Genomic DNA, 15,463 nt, shown 5'->3' with positions numbered 1-15,463 from the left:
TCGACGGGATCAACCTTCATATCGAGGGCTCGACAAACCTCAATTCCACCATGATTTCTATCGATGATGGAATCAATCTACTACGGCGACAACTCGGCGACCTCCCTTGCAGATCGACGCATACATCATACCGTCATCTCGAGAAAGTCGCTGATGGTAGAATCCATCTACTACGGTGAAAAAAACTCTCAAGGATCGACATTCCTAGCGAGTTCGAGTACTCGCAGGCTACGACGCACACACGGCATTGCTGTTGGGCCGTAATGCGCCAAAAGAGTCCCGACACAACTCGTCGTGAGAGTCGGCATCTTTTGGGCATGGAGTCAAAGCCTGATGCAGCACCCAGCACGGCGCCCGCATGGGAATCTACTCTGATCTAGCAAGCTTGGCTTTAGGTATTGCCGCCACTGCTACCGTATCGAGATCCATCAAAGATGCTACGAGATGGAATCAAACTTGCATGGAGCCCTACACGCTGCCTCCGTGTCCTCAAAACGAGGAAGGAATCCAAATTCGCCAACGACGCCACTACGACGACATTAGCACCACGTGTGGGAAGGGAATCCCAGCTGGTTCGTACGCCAAAGTGGATATGCTCGCTGCTGGATGTTTTCTCCAATCAACGACAAGCAAATAAGCAAGGAATCTAACCGACTCCTACATGAGACCAAGGCACCTATCTAACTGCTTAAGCTGACTAGCCAAGCAAGCCAGTTGTCCGACTACATCTTGAGCCAGAAGCAAGCCAGTTGTCTGACTACTAGTCATAGTTTCCGACTACTTTGGCTGCGATGACCAACTACTCGACAGCTCATGTCCAAGTACTCGCAAGCTGATGCTCGGGGGCTACAACCACTGGGGTCTCCTGAGCACAAAATGTCAGGATCATGCGCTGATTCTACCACAGCGATCTACGAGGTGGACGACGAAGGCAAACTCCAAGGACGTCTCCTCGAAGATCGAGAGGACCAGGAAGACCTCGCTCTTTCGACGAGATCAACAAAAGAACTCGTCCGGAAGGCTCTCACTTCTCATGATGTCTGAATCAACCCCTGGTCTCGCCGACAATCGAATTCAATTTCAGACTCTAGGACAGAACCCGCCTTGGAAGCCAATCCGAGATCTTTTCACAGCAATCCGGGTTCTTTTTCGACGGGACTCCGGAATACAGCTTCAATCCATCAAAAGATCAGTTCAGGCTTACTTCAGAACCCTCCCATGAAGTTAGGTCCTCTCCCAATTGGACTCAACAACATGGCAAGATCTTACCAAGACCCACTCCAAGAAGTAGCCGGTCCAGTGCGAAGGCTACGGCTTACCGAAGCACAAGAAGGCCTCATACTAACCATGACATCTCAAGATTGCCTTGTCCACTGGCTGGGTCCTATCCCCAGAAGCAGCAATGCCCGATTAGTTGATGAGACAGCCGTTCTACCCTACCAAAAAGGTAGTATGCTCTACGACACCGATGCCTCCACAGAAGACATCAACAAACTCATGCAAGGTAGACATAGAAGCAGTACATGCCCAAGAGGTTTTTATGGTTCGACAATCACCGCTGATACCGCTACAAGCACCAGATGTTAGATCCTTAGATGAGTCAGAACCCAACATATCTCCCAACGCCCTGGAATACGATGGCGAGTCTGAGGGCCAGAAACAAGCTAGAGAAAGAAGAAATAAACTAAAAGAAGGCCGCAGATGCTGCGCTTGACAGCGCAAAGAAGCCTGGATCAAGTATGAGATAGAATTAGCCAAGTACGGCAAGAAGAAATACGATCAAGAAGCCAGAGAAAGATGAGCAGCCAGGGCACGCAATGCTCCATATGATAAGATCCGAGAAGTGTTAGAAGAACTTGAAGCCATTTCACATCCCAATGAAGAACAAGAGCGACTCCGAGAACTTTTACGAACAACATCCTTAAAAGCACATGACTGAACGACCTACTCTAGAATATCCGCCATTTCAGCTAGGCAAGAAGTACAAAGTCAAAGGAGATCTGCTTTTGAAAGACTGGGGCCAAATGGAAGCCACGACCGAGGAAGCAAAAAAAACCATACTCAGAGTAACCAAAAAGTAAAATGGTTGAAATTATGCCTGAGCATACCGGCCGAGAGCAAAAGAGCTGAAAAGATGCTTGAGCCCGCCGATGAGGGTAGCTAATAAGCTAACACCCGATCCAAAAAGCAAAATGGCTGAAATTATGCCTGAGCATACTGGCTGAGAGCAAAAGAGCTGAAAAGATGCTTGAGCCCGCCGATGAGGGTAGCTAATAAAGCTAACACCCGAACCAAAAAAGCAAAATGGCTAAAATTATGCCTGAGCATACTGGCTGAGAGCAAAAGAGCTGAAAAGACGCTTGAGCCCACCGATGAGGGTAGCTAATAAGCTAACACCCAAACCAAAAAAGCAAAATGGCTGAAATTATGCCTGAGCATACCGGCCGAGAGCAAAAGAGCTGAAAAGATGCTTGAGCCCGCCGATGAGGGTAGCTAATAAGTTAACACCCAAACCAAAAAGCAAAATGGCTGAAATTATGCCTAAGCATACCGTCCGAGAGCAAAAGAGCTGAAAAGATGCTTGAGCCCACCGATGAGGGTAGCTAATAAGCTAACACCCGAACCAAAAAGCAAAATTGCTGAAATTATACCTGAGCATATCGGCCGAGAGCAAAAAAACTAAAAAGATGCTTGAGCCCACCGATGAGGGTAGCTAATAAACCAAAAAGCAAAATGGCTAAAATTATGCCTAAGCATACCGGCCGTGAACAAAAAAGCCAAAAAGATGCTTGAGCCTGCCGATGAGGGTAGCTGATAAGCCAACACCTGAATCGATCCTAAGATGTTTTTAAAACTAGGGAAAGAGCCAAATGCTGGCCACATCTCGAGTTAAGCAAAAAAGCTAAAAAGAAGAAGTTGAAGATACTTGAGATCGCTGGTCCTAAGTCTCTTTAGTACTAACAAGAACAAAAAGGTTGTCAGGACAAAAATCTACTTAACCCGAGTTGTTTACACGGCAGCTAGACAAGCACTCGACAAATCAAGAAAGTTTATCAAGACAACGATCTACATATACCGAGTTGTTTACACGGTGTAGACGAAAGCCTGACAAGCACTTGACAAAATCAAGAAGATTTGACAAAACAACGATCTGCATATACCGAGTTGATTACACGGCGCAGATAAAAGCCATACAAACGCTTAACCTATCAAGGAGCGATCCTACAACGGATGAAACAACATGACCACCATAAACTGTGGATGCGCACCACAACCAACAAATGACTACTCGGAAAAAATTCCGATCACTTGGACAACTCATTTAAAGAATAAACAAGGCGAAGACATCTAGGCAAAGAAGACATCAACAGAAAATAAAGAATCTTCATTCAAAAAGAAGTATAATATCCTATTACAGAGGCTAGGAGTACAAAGGTCAATTACATCAAGCATCGTCATCAGGAGAAGAAATATCAATATTAAGATTATCCACAATCCTCCTGGCTAAATCTTTCGACCTCAGGCTCCACCTTTTCAATGGCATCCAGATATTCTTGACTCTCGGCTTCCTCTGCAATCTTGGACAAAGGCACCTCCTGGAGCAAGAACCCGGACCTAGGGCAAGGAACATTTTTGGGAACCATTTTCTGGACCACGTCATCAAATAAGGAGCTCTCCCACCGCTGGCTGCCGTACTTGGCCACTACTTCGTTGGGTGAGACACACGCCCCATGCTATCTTACTCGGTTGCTGCTCTACAAGTCACCAGGACGTCCGACTACTCAGGCCGCAGTGATCGACTACTCGGTTGGGGTGATCAACTACTTGACAGCTAAGGTCGACCATGTTGCGGTGATTTGGAAATTCTAAGGTGGGGTGATATGGGGTCTCCGGTGAGGGGACTGCCCACCCAAAGCCTTTTGATGGATTATCTAGGTTGCCTTCCTCGAATCGGATCATGGTCGAACGAGAAGATTTTGCGTCAGCAAGATGAGCACGAATATGAGGATGCACGTGCATATTATTATGTACTTTCATTACTCAAGCGAAACAAAGGAAGAGGCATGACATACAGCAGCATGCAAGAAGACATCAAGCACGCAAGCTAATTATGGAAAGTACTCGGTGGCTCAACTAGTGTTGACTTGCAATGGTATATGGATAGCCTACTGCAGTTCACAGGGTTACTTGGATACACCCTTGAGAATGTCTACAAGATCCTACATATCCTCAGAAGAGGTTTTCAGTTCTTTGAACAACTCAGATTCAAGACCCTCCAATTCTTTGTTCCAAATAGCAAGAGGCTCAGGGGGCTACACTCAGTGAGTGCACTTTTTCTTCAAAAAAGCGCACATCACTCAGAAGAATTCTTCAAGATAGGAGTTTTATACAAACATAAGATTCAAGACCCTCCAACTTTTTGTTCCAAATAGCAAGAGGCTCGGGGGCTACACTCAGTGAGTGCACTTTTTTCTGAGTTCTTTTTGATAAAGAACCCAGGTATATGCTCGAGAGCCCTTCAACAAAGAATCAGAGCAATTTCAAGACAAGACGAGTGCACTTTTTTCTTCAAAAAAGTACACGTCACCAAGAAGACTTCTTCAAGACAGGCCACTTCAAGGCCTCAAGACAAAAAGAACCCGGACCGAGCTATATCTGAGTTCTTTTTGAAAAAGAACCTAAGTATATGCTCGGGAGCCCTTCGATGAAGAATCAGAGCAATTTCAAGATAAGACCCTCTAGCTCCTTGTTCCAAATAGCAAGAGGCTCGGGGGCTACACCAAAATGGGACTACTTTTTCTTAAAAAAAGCACACACCACTCGAAGATCCCAAGAAGCGCTACATGGTTTCACTCAAGAAAGCACTCGGGCGATGCTTGTTCCTGCTCGGCAAGACCTGGAGGAACAAGACAAGGCTTCCGAGTTCAACCATGAAGTGCTCGGGGGCTTGTCGATGCGGGACCCACGGGATACACCGCAAGGAAGAGAGGAGATCTAGTTTGATTAGGATTCCTCCCATGTAATCCTAGTAGTAATACTACCCTATAATCCTACTAGGACTCTACATTGTAAACCGACTAGGACTCTGGCCTCCTGACTATATAAAGGAGGGTGGAGTTCCTTGGAGAAGGGGGTTAGAGACAACACTTTACAATCAATCCAACGCAAAGGCTAACGCCGACTGGACGTAGGGCTATTACTCGATCACGGTCGAGGGCCCGAACCAGGATAAATCGACTGTCTCTTACGTTCACCGTCGAGTTCTGCATACGCTGAAGCTCGAACAAACTACCCCGGGGACCCCCTGTGGCAGGCTATCGGTGGTGAAACATCGACAATGTGTTTCGGGTTTGATATAGTGTGGCCTCTAGCCCGTCAGTGTATAGGCTACGCGTCATTGTGCCTGTCAGAAGGGGAGCCCTACATTCGCAGGGCACAAAAACCTAGCTGTAACAACCCGGGTTTTTGGAGAAGCCAAAAATACAAACTTTTTAAAATTTTTCCGACAATGCGTGAAGCATGTAGATGCTAGATCAAACAAAGAACAATTTATAAATAAATTGTTGCATACATATAGTGTTGCTTGTAGGAGCTTGCCAGTGTTCCTTATTTGGTTTAGGGTTTTGTGTTGGAGAGCATAAGTCCGTAGCGAATCCTTGTGACTCATTTTGGAATCTCTCATGAACCCCTTGACCAAATTCTATAATCAACCAACTATCCTTATCAACTCAATGCCCGTGAATTACCAACCCTTGATTGGACCCCAAATAGAAGCCCTTGGTTTATTTAGAAGGTAGAAAATAGGAATAGAAAGGGATAGAACAGGGAGGAGAAAAAGGAAATGGCCAAACCAGCCCAAGCAACAGAATCGGCCCAGCTCGCCTCCTCGGCCCGTGACCACCTCAGCCGGCCTCTTCCACTTGCGCTGGAGGCCCAACCCGCTCACCCCTTCTCTTGGCCCAACCGGCGCCAGCAGGCCCAGCTAGCCTCTCCCACTCGAAGTCGTGGCCTAGCCTGCCCCGCCAGCCCACTCACCCTCGGCCCAGCTCGCCACTCCTCCCTTTGGCCCGCCCCGCCAGCGCCTTGGCCCAACCAGGCCGCTGCCACGGCACAGCCCAGCCTGGCCAACAGCCGAAGTCCTAGCCTCCTTAACCCTAGGCAGCGCCCTGGCCTCTAGACATCGCCGCCGCTCGCATGCCAGCACCCCTACACCTGTGTCCCGACCACGCCCTTAGCTCAGGTGCCCGTGATTCACGCAGCGTGTCCCTCTCCCTAGCACGGACATCGAGGATGGACGACACCTCCTAGAAGCCCTAGCTAGCGTGCTATAAAGACCCCCGATGCCGCCTCGCTCTGGAGCTCCTTCCAGCCGTCGCCACTCCATCCCTCTCCCTCCTTGCTCTACCCTGCCCTGCTACATAGCCACGCCGGTCAGCCATCATTGGCCGTGGCCCTCCACTACCTCGCCGCGTGGCCGCTCCCAGCCGAGCGCCATGGCCACTCGAACGCCGACCTCGACACCGTCCGCGACGTCGCCCGAGCCTGCGTACACGGCAACGCCACCAGCGCGCCTCGCCGAGCCACTCCACTCTGACGTCAAGCGTGTCCACCACCATGGACCCAGCCTCTACCACGGCGTCATGCGCGTTGCGCGCCACTACCTCCCCACCATGGTCGTGTAGTCGCCGTGGCCACGACACAAAGCCGTCTCGGAGCCCCTCGTCACCAGCTGGAGCCCTGCGCTGAACCGGGAGCACGCGTGTACGGCATCGACGCGACCTCGGCGCTGCCTGCATCAGGCCCGACCTGCACCACGCGACCTTCTGCCGATAAGCCCCCGGTGAGCATCTCCTGTTTCACCGCCTACCTGCCCGTCCTTTGTGCCATTCTCCTTTGTCTAGCCATCGCGCTGCTCTGATCGTGTCGCAACAGCCGGTCACCATGTATCCGCGATGCCCCTGCGCCCCATGTGCCGATCGAGCCACGGCGTGGGGGCGAGATCGCCCTGGCCGCGGACTATCGCACCTGCACAGGCATAGCCACGCACCATTGGGGCCATACACGCATAGCACATCCACGCCGGTAGCCACCCACGGCCGCCGCACGACCTCAGCGCCGCCACACCATGCTTGCCTCGCCACCCTCGCGGCCAAGGCATAGCCTTGCACGTGCCTAGACTCCACAGCGCCTCGCCCCATGTCGCGACGAGCACCAAGCCGCACTGCTCGACCACGCGGACGGTGAACGCCGGTGCACACCGCTGCGTCACCAAGCCTTCGCCGTCCAGGGGCCCTTCCTTGTCATGTAGCTTGCGACCACCATGCTAGAGCGCCACCCACGATGAGCCAAGCACCAGAAGCGCTGTAGCACCGCCGTGTGACACTGGCCTGCTGCCCCGCGTCGCAGTGACCGCAAGCGCACGTCGACGCCCCTGCCGAACCGCCCGACCACCGGCATGAGCACGTTGTCCTGTTGCCGCGCACCTCCGCTTGGCCGTGGACGCGCACGTCGCGAGCAGCCCTAGCCCTAGACCCTGCCTTGCTGAGTTGCCGCACCATCGAAGCCTAGAAGCCGAAGTCACTCGCCCGTGAGACGCGTGTCGCGGTCGAGGCAGCTGTTTAGCCCCCATTCATCTTCCGTCGCTGTGCTCGCCATAGACCAAAGCCCCAAAGTGAAGTAGCAACGTGGGCCTGATCCACATGCACCAGTGAGGGAAAAAAAGGAGACTGGACACGGTCCACCACGGACCCAGTACGCGGTCCATGGACCAGCGCCTGCCGGTTCACCGTGAGCCGCTCTCATGTGCACAGTCTAGACCTGGCCCATCAAGAGCCAACAGCACCACGTGGATAGCCTACCTGCCCGACACGTGTTCGGGTCGGCCCGGCCCAAATCCATCCCTATCCAGGCCCGCCAAAGTGCAGTCGGAACCCAAACCGGATGACCATTGACCGGTCAGCATTGACCATTAACCAAACCCTCATGACAGTGACCCAAGAGCTCCGGTCCCACCTATTAGCCACGGTTTAGCTCTAATAACGCCATGCTAACATCATGCCGAAAATGAGACCACGCCAGCGCCCGGGACCTCGGCGACCACCCCGATCACTCTGACCACCTCGGCGACCACCCTGATCACTCCGACCACCTCGGCGACCACTCCGACCACCTCGGCGACCACCCTGACCACTCCGACCACCTCGGCGACCACCCCGATCACTCTGACCACCTCGATGACCACTCCAACCACCTCGGCGACCACCCTGACCACTCCGACCACCTCAGCGATCACTCCGACCACCTCAGCGACCACTCCAACCTGCCTCTCCCAGACCAGCAGGAAGACCCCACCGTCTTGCCGAACACTTTCTTCACTAACCCTTGTGGTGTTTATCAACAGTAGGCACATCTTAGCCAGTCGCTGCCATGCCCGGCTAGCCATAGCCTACCTTTGGCCAACCATAGCCAATTGTAGCCAGCCACAGCAAGCTACAGCAAGCCACAACAGGCCGTAGCTAGCCTCAGCTGGCCAGAAGAAGCCACAACCCTCCGAGACAAGTTACAATAGCCTATGGCCCTCCACATCTTTGCCGTGAAGTCAAATTCTAGTCAAACGCCATTCCCCACCAACGAAAGCCCCTTCCTGCCCATTCTTATACTCGTTCGTACACTTACAATATGTGATCTTGATCTATCTATATCTGTCTACACCGTGCCCTTGTGCAGGTCTACCCATCCCCATCGCTATGGAATGTGCTACTCCACAGTCGTGTCGAGTTGTTGCGTCTTTCGGTCGTGTTTGGTTCTTATCACTGGTTGTTGGTGTTGTTGCCTGTGTGCCGAGCCTTTGAGCCGGCTGAGGGATCATACCACGTTCGGACGTTATGATCGCGAGATCTGTCTCGCCATGACCGTGATGCTGAGTGTAACTCGACCCCTCGCTTTTTAGTTGACTTCATTGTATCAGAGTGTTAGCTCCTGTCTTCGGCCCTAGAACATGGTCGTGATGGATTCGATGTCGATACTAACATCGATGCGGATATCACCCGCACACCTTGAGCCCTCCATGACCAAGTCATGTGGGAGATGACCTGGGAGATAACAATCATGGAATGATAGATGCTCTGATCGATTCCGTCTTGCCCATGACGATTGGATCAAAGACCAGACTATTCCCTTTTGTTAGCGAAGCTATGGTCTATGTCGTACCTCGGACCCATGCATGTTGACCCGATCGACCGTCTAAAACCATCTTCCCTGAAGATGTGTCTAGGAACATAACATGGACGTGCCTAGCTAACCCCGCTGCTTTTGCCATGTTGAACGTCTCCTTGGCTCCCGACGTTGATGAGTCGTATAGATCGAGAGGACCCGTCGTTGTCCAACCTCTTTGTGGTACCGCTTCCTACCATAGTGGGTGAGCCAAAGTACATTGGAGCCAAGTCACAATAGTGTTATTTGTGACTTGCGGGATAGGGCTATAAGAGCTGAACCCCGTCGTTCTTCCTTCGTTGGGCCTGTCTTCCGATTCTCGTCATCTCCATGATGCCCGGAAGGAAAGACAGCGAGCCGTGATGTTTGCTATGAATGAGCTCTAGCTTACATCGTTTATCGTAAGGCCATACTGGCTTGGCCATGGCATAAGCTTGTGCATAAGCAAACCATCACTTGTGTTTCTTGGCCCAAGGAAATCAGACAACCACCGAGAGGGCTAAGCTATGAATCTTTTAGTGTGCCGTTGGCGTTATTGGATCTTCCTGCGTCTTGTCGTCTTTTCGTGCGTTGTGTGTTCTCTAGCTTTGCGTGTCGCTTCGCGGAGTAGATAGCGATCGGATCAAGAGAACGGGAACGACGACAAGGACTGTGGACTGGAGTCGACTCAGGAGGAGATGACCCCGCTAATGGAACCCCAACAAATGGAGAATTGTACCACTACTACCTCTACATCGCAGGTGTCATGGCAGTACCCTCTTTTAGAGAATCCTATTAGACATTGCATAATATCTAGAACTGCTAGCGCTTTATAATTATTCCTTTGCTAGTACTTTGATGCATGCTACTACCTGAAGCCATTATTACCCTGATGCAACCCACTCTACCACGTCACCCTGCTTTGCGCATTCGCTCGCTTAGATATGCTTACTTGCTTACTCGCTTGCATATTACACCACTATATTTATTATTAACTCCACTTCGCATTACATCAGGGATGTGATGCTGGTGGTGAACCCACTGGGAAGGGTTAGGCTATGGGTGCCAGACTTGGTAGTGTGTGAGCGTGCTACGTGTGTCTTGGGTGCGTGGAGAGTGAGGGTTGTGTTGACCGAGCTAGAATAACGACAAGCCTGGGGCGAGTCTTGCCATGTGGTGCTACCTGGGCACTTGGATATGGAATACCTGTGGCGGGTAAATGGTAATTGGAGGTGGCCTGGGGTGTGAACCTCAGAGAGGTGGAGCCCGAGGTAGAGGTGCTGTGGTGGCATGTAAAATGGAAACCCTGATGAAGACATTCTGGCTTGGTCAATCCCTAAGGACTTACTAGTACTCAGACTCATCGGGAATCCTCTACATCCCACTCGCCCTATATGGTGCGGGATGGTCGGACTACTTGGTAGAACAATGCCACTACTGCTAGGCGAATGTGTGCAAGGAGGTACGGGGCACGTGGTTTCCCCCACACCCTTCCGAGACTTTAGGAGGCCTTGTGGACCTAGCTCTTGACATCCGGAGGGCCCCGGCTCTGTCTACGACTCATAGTATCAGCCATCCCAGACTAGACTTGGGATGTTCCAGGGCTGAGAGGTAGGGTGGCATCATTCTAGGCTAGCAAGCGGCTGGAATCTGCCTAGATAGGGCACCGTCGAGGATGGCTATCTTGTGGGTATGTAAAACCTCTGCAGAGTGTATGGTTGATCAATCGATACATATACCGACTTGTCGGCTATGGACCTTTCATGGGTTTCGCTTAAACTAGATAGGGGATGAGTCCTTCTTTCCTCCCTCCAGGTTTGGGGTATTTTCGGCCGTGAGCCAGGGGCTGCGGGCCGTTGAGACAAGTGCCAAGAGGGAGTCGGCCTGTCAACCTGAGTGTGTGAGATGAGATGTGGTGATGGTGGTGGGGTTGTGGTTGGGATGGGTTGGTGGATGGATATGGATGGATGTGGATGTGTGTGGCTGGGAATGTGTTAAAAACTGGATATTATTATTACATTACTACTGTTACTTACTTCTCATGCGCTAAGAATGTAAACCACAGCCAAAAGTTAGGATCGCCAGATCCTCTTGTTTTATCTTTTCCACTAAAGCTCATCGGTGCTGACCATGGCCTGCACACATCTGGCGGTGTGCAGATTTTCCTGCTTCTCAAAGATGCTGACTTTAGAAGGATTATGAGGTCCCGTGTCTACGCTCAAGTTTGGTTCAGAGATGGAATCTACGCTGCACTACGCCAACTCTGATGATGCTCGTGAAGGAGGAGCCTTCACTCGATAGTCTTCCGCTAGATTAACTCTGTAATAGGTGTGTTCCCCAGTGATGTAATATCTTGTATTCTTGTAATCTTACGATGTATGACTGTGACATCGACTGAAATATGATAATATGATGGAATCAGTTCTTGGTTTATCATATTATAATTCATTCTGTGGATTTTCCCTTCGTGGAAAAATTGAGGATGTTTCGCTAGCGGCCCTAACTTGTTAGACGAACCTTTGAAAGACTTCATAGTGAACCCTGCCTGCTCACCTTGGAATTGTTTTGGGAGTTATAAACCCAGACATATGGGTATCACGACTCACAGTGAAAGTGTACAAACTCTGCAGAGTGTAAAACTCTCTGATCGATTCCGTCTTGCCCATGACGATTGGATCAAAGACCAGACTATTCCCTTTTGTTAGCGAAGCTATGGTCTATGTCGTACCTCGGACCCATGCATGTTGACCCGATCGACCGTCTAAAACCATCTTCCCTGAAGATGTGTCTAGGAACATAACATGGACGTGCCTAGCTAACCCCGCTGCTTTTGCCATGTTGAACGTCTCCTTGGCTCCCGACGTTGATGAGTCGTATAGATCGAGAGGACCCGTCGTTGTCCAACCTCTTTGTGGTACCGCTTCCTACCATAGTGGGTGAGCCAAAGTACATTGGAGCCAAGTCACAATAGTGTTATTTGTGACTTGCGGGATAGGGCTATAAGAGCTGAACCCCGTCGTTCTTCCTTCGTTGGGCCTGTCTTCCGATTCTCGTCATCTCCATGATGCCCGGAAGGAAAGACAGCGAGCCGTGATGTTTGCTATGAATGAGCTCTAGCTTACATCGTTTATCGTAAGGCCATACTGGCTTGGCCATGGCATAAGCTTGTGCATAAGCAAACCATCACTTGTGTTTCTTGGCCCAAGGAAATCAGACAACCACCGAGAGGGCTAAGCTATGAATCTTTTAGTGTGCCGTTGGCGTTATTGGATCTTCCTGCGTCTTGTCGTCTTTTCGTGCGTTGTGTGTTCTCTAGCTTTGCGTGTCGCTTCGCGGAGTAGATAGCGATCAGATCAAGAGAACGGGAACGACGACAAGGATTGTGGACTGGAGTCGACTCAGGAGGAGATGACCTCGCTAATGGAACCCCAACAAATGGAGAATTGTACCAGTACTACCTCTACATCGCAGGTGTCATGGCAGTACCCTCTTTTAGAGAATCCTATTAGACATTGCATAATATCTAGAACTGCTAGCGCTTTATAATTATTCCTTTGCTAGTACTTTGATGCATGCTACTACCTGAAGCCATTATTACCCTGATGCAACCCACTCTACCACGTCACCCTGCTTTGCGCATTCGCTCGCTTAGATATGCTTACTTGCTTACTCGCTTGCATATTACACCACTATATTTATTATTAACTCCACTTCGCATTACATCGGGGATGTGATGCTGGTGGTGAACCCACTGGGAAGGGTTAGGCTATGGGTGCCAGACTTGGTAGGTGTGTGAGCGTGCTACGTGTGTCTTGGGTGCGTGGAGAGTGAGGGTTGTGTCGACCGAGCTAGGAATAACGACAAGCCTAGGGCGAAGTCTTGCCATGTGGTGCTACCTGGGCACTTGGATATGGAATACCTGTGGCGGGTAAATGGTAATTGGAGGTGGCCTGGGGTGTGAACCTCAGAGAGGTGGAGCCCGAGGTAGAGGTGCTGTGGTGGCACTGTAAAATGGAAACCCTGATGAAGACATTCTGGCTTGGTCAATCTCTAAGGACTTACTAGTACTCAGACTCATCCGGGAATCCTCTACATCCCACTCGCCCTATATGGTGCGGGATGGTCGGACTACTTGGTAGAACAATGCCACTACTGCTAGGCGAATGTGTGCAAGGAGGTACGGGGCACGTGGTTTCCCCCACACCCTTCCGAGACTTTAGGAGGCCTTGTGGACCTAGCTCTTGACATCCGGAGGGCCCCGGCTCTAGTCTACGACTCATAGTATCAGCCATCCCAGTACTAGACTTGGGATGTTCCAGGGCTGAGAGGTAGGGTGGCATCAGTTCTAGGCTAGCAAGCGGCCGGAATCTGCCTATACTAGGGCACCGTCGAGGATGGCTATCTTGTGGGTATGTAAAACCTCTGCAGAGTGTATGGTTGATCGATCGATACATATACCGACTTGTCAGCTATGGACCTTTCATGGGTTTCGCTTAAACTAGATAGGAGATGAGTCCTTCTTTCCTCCCTCTAGGTTTGGGGTATTTTCCGGCCGTGAGCTAGGGGCTGCGGGCCGTTGAGACAAGTGCCGAGAGGGAGTCGGCCTATCGACCTGAGTGTGTGAGATGAGATGTGGTGATGGTGGTGGGGTTGTGGTTGGGATGGGTTGGTGGATGGATATGGATGGATGTGGATGTGTGTGGCTGGGAATGTGTTAAAAACTGGATATTATTATTACATTACTACTGTTACTTACTTCTCATGCGCTAAGGATGCAAACCACAGCCAAAAGTTAGGATCGCCAGATCCTCTTGTTTTATCTTTTCCACTAAAGCTCATCGGTGCTGACCATGGCCTGCACACATCTGGCGGTGTGCAGATTTTCCTACTTCTCAGAGATGCTGACTTTAGAAGGATTATGAGGTCCCGTGCCTACGCTCAAGTTTGGTTCGGAGATGGAATCTACGCTGCACTATGCCAACTCTGATGATGCCCGTGAAGGAGGAGCCTTCACTCGATAGTCTTCCGCTAGATTAACTCTGTAATAGGTGTGTTCCCCAGTGATGTAATATCTTGCATTCTTATAATCTTACGATGTATGACTGTGACATCGACTAAAATATGATAATATGATGGAATCAGTTCTTGGTTTATCATATTATAATTCATTCTGTGGATTTTCTCTTCGTGGAAAAATTGAGGATGTTTCGCTAGCGGCCCTAACTTGTTAGACGAACCTTTGAAAGACTTCATAGTGAACCCTGCCTGCTCACCTTGGAATTGTTTTGGGAGTTATAAACCCGGACATATGGGTATCACGACTCACAGTGAAAGTGTACAAACTCTGCAGAGTGTAAAACTAGTATATCAGCCGTGCTCACAGTCACGAGCGGCCTTGAAACCCTTATGGAATAGATGATCACTAAGAATTATCCGTTTATGCTATTCATTATTCATGTTTACATTGATCATGTGTTTTACTGTGGGATTGAAACAACTTGTTGCTACTCTTATGCTAAAATGATGACAACTAAAAGCTGAACGTTGTTAAACTTGTGTCAAGCCTTTTGAGCCTCATGAACCTCATGTTACACTTGTTGAGTATGACATGTACTTACGCTTGTTTATTTTTATTATTTAGATAAAAATCCCGGATGGCTAACAGATGGCTAGGGTTACAATGACTTTTCTAAGAATTATTAGACTTGTGGTCAACCAGTTGATGTCCCTATGATATGGAGCTTTCGCGAGAGATTTTTTCTTATACTTCCGCTACATTTATGTGAAGACTATGTTTTATTATTCGTGATGTAATAAACACTTGTGATGATACTATTTATAATTTATCGGCTTATGTGTGTGACTGATCTCTGGACGCATATCAGATTTTGCATCTCATTTTATCCTTAAAATCGGGTGTGACACCTCCTCCTCAAGGCTCTTCAGGTTCAAGCGGCAAGTGGTGTCCCTGAACCAAGTTTGAAAGAAAATTTCAGTTTCCTCGTTGATAGCGCTCATTTGGCTCGGGCATAAATGCTTTCAAGCATAAGGTTTAATTTTTCCTGGCTCTAAATTTACTCCACAGGAGCAAGAAAGGAGTCAACGCCAGCTGCCAGCATATGGACTATTCTCTTTTTCTTTCATCTAAGATGATAGATAGTTCAAGGACTGGGTTGGTCAAAGCGCAACATCAGGGGCCAAATTAGGCATCCCTCCCACCAAACTTCCGTGACTAATTTGGTTATCCCACTTTGCTTTTTTAGCAAATGAA

This window comes from Miscanthus floridulus, chromosome 2 (assembly GCF_019320115.1).
Source record: "Miscanthus floridulus cultivar M001 chromosome 2, ASM1932011v1, whole genome shotgun sequence".
Taxonomy (NCBI): domain Eukaryota; kingdom Viridiplantae; phylum Streptophyta; class Magnoliopsida; order Poales; family Poaceae; genus Miscanthus; species Miscanthus floridulus.
Note: the sequence above shows the minus strand (reverse complement) of the source record.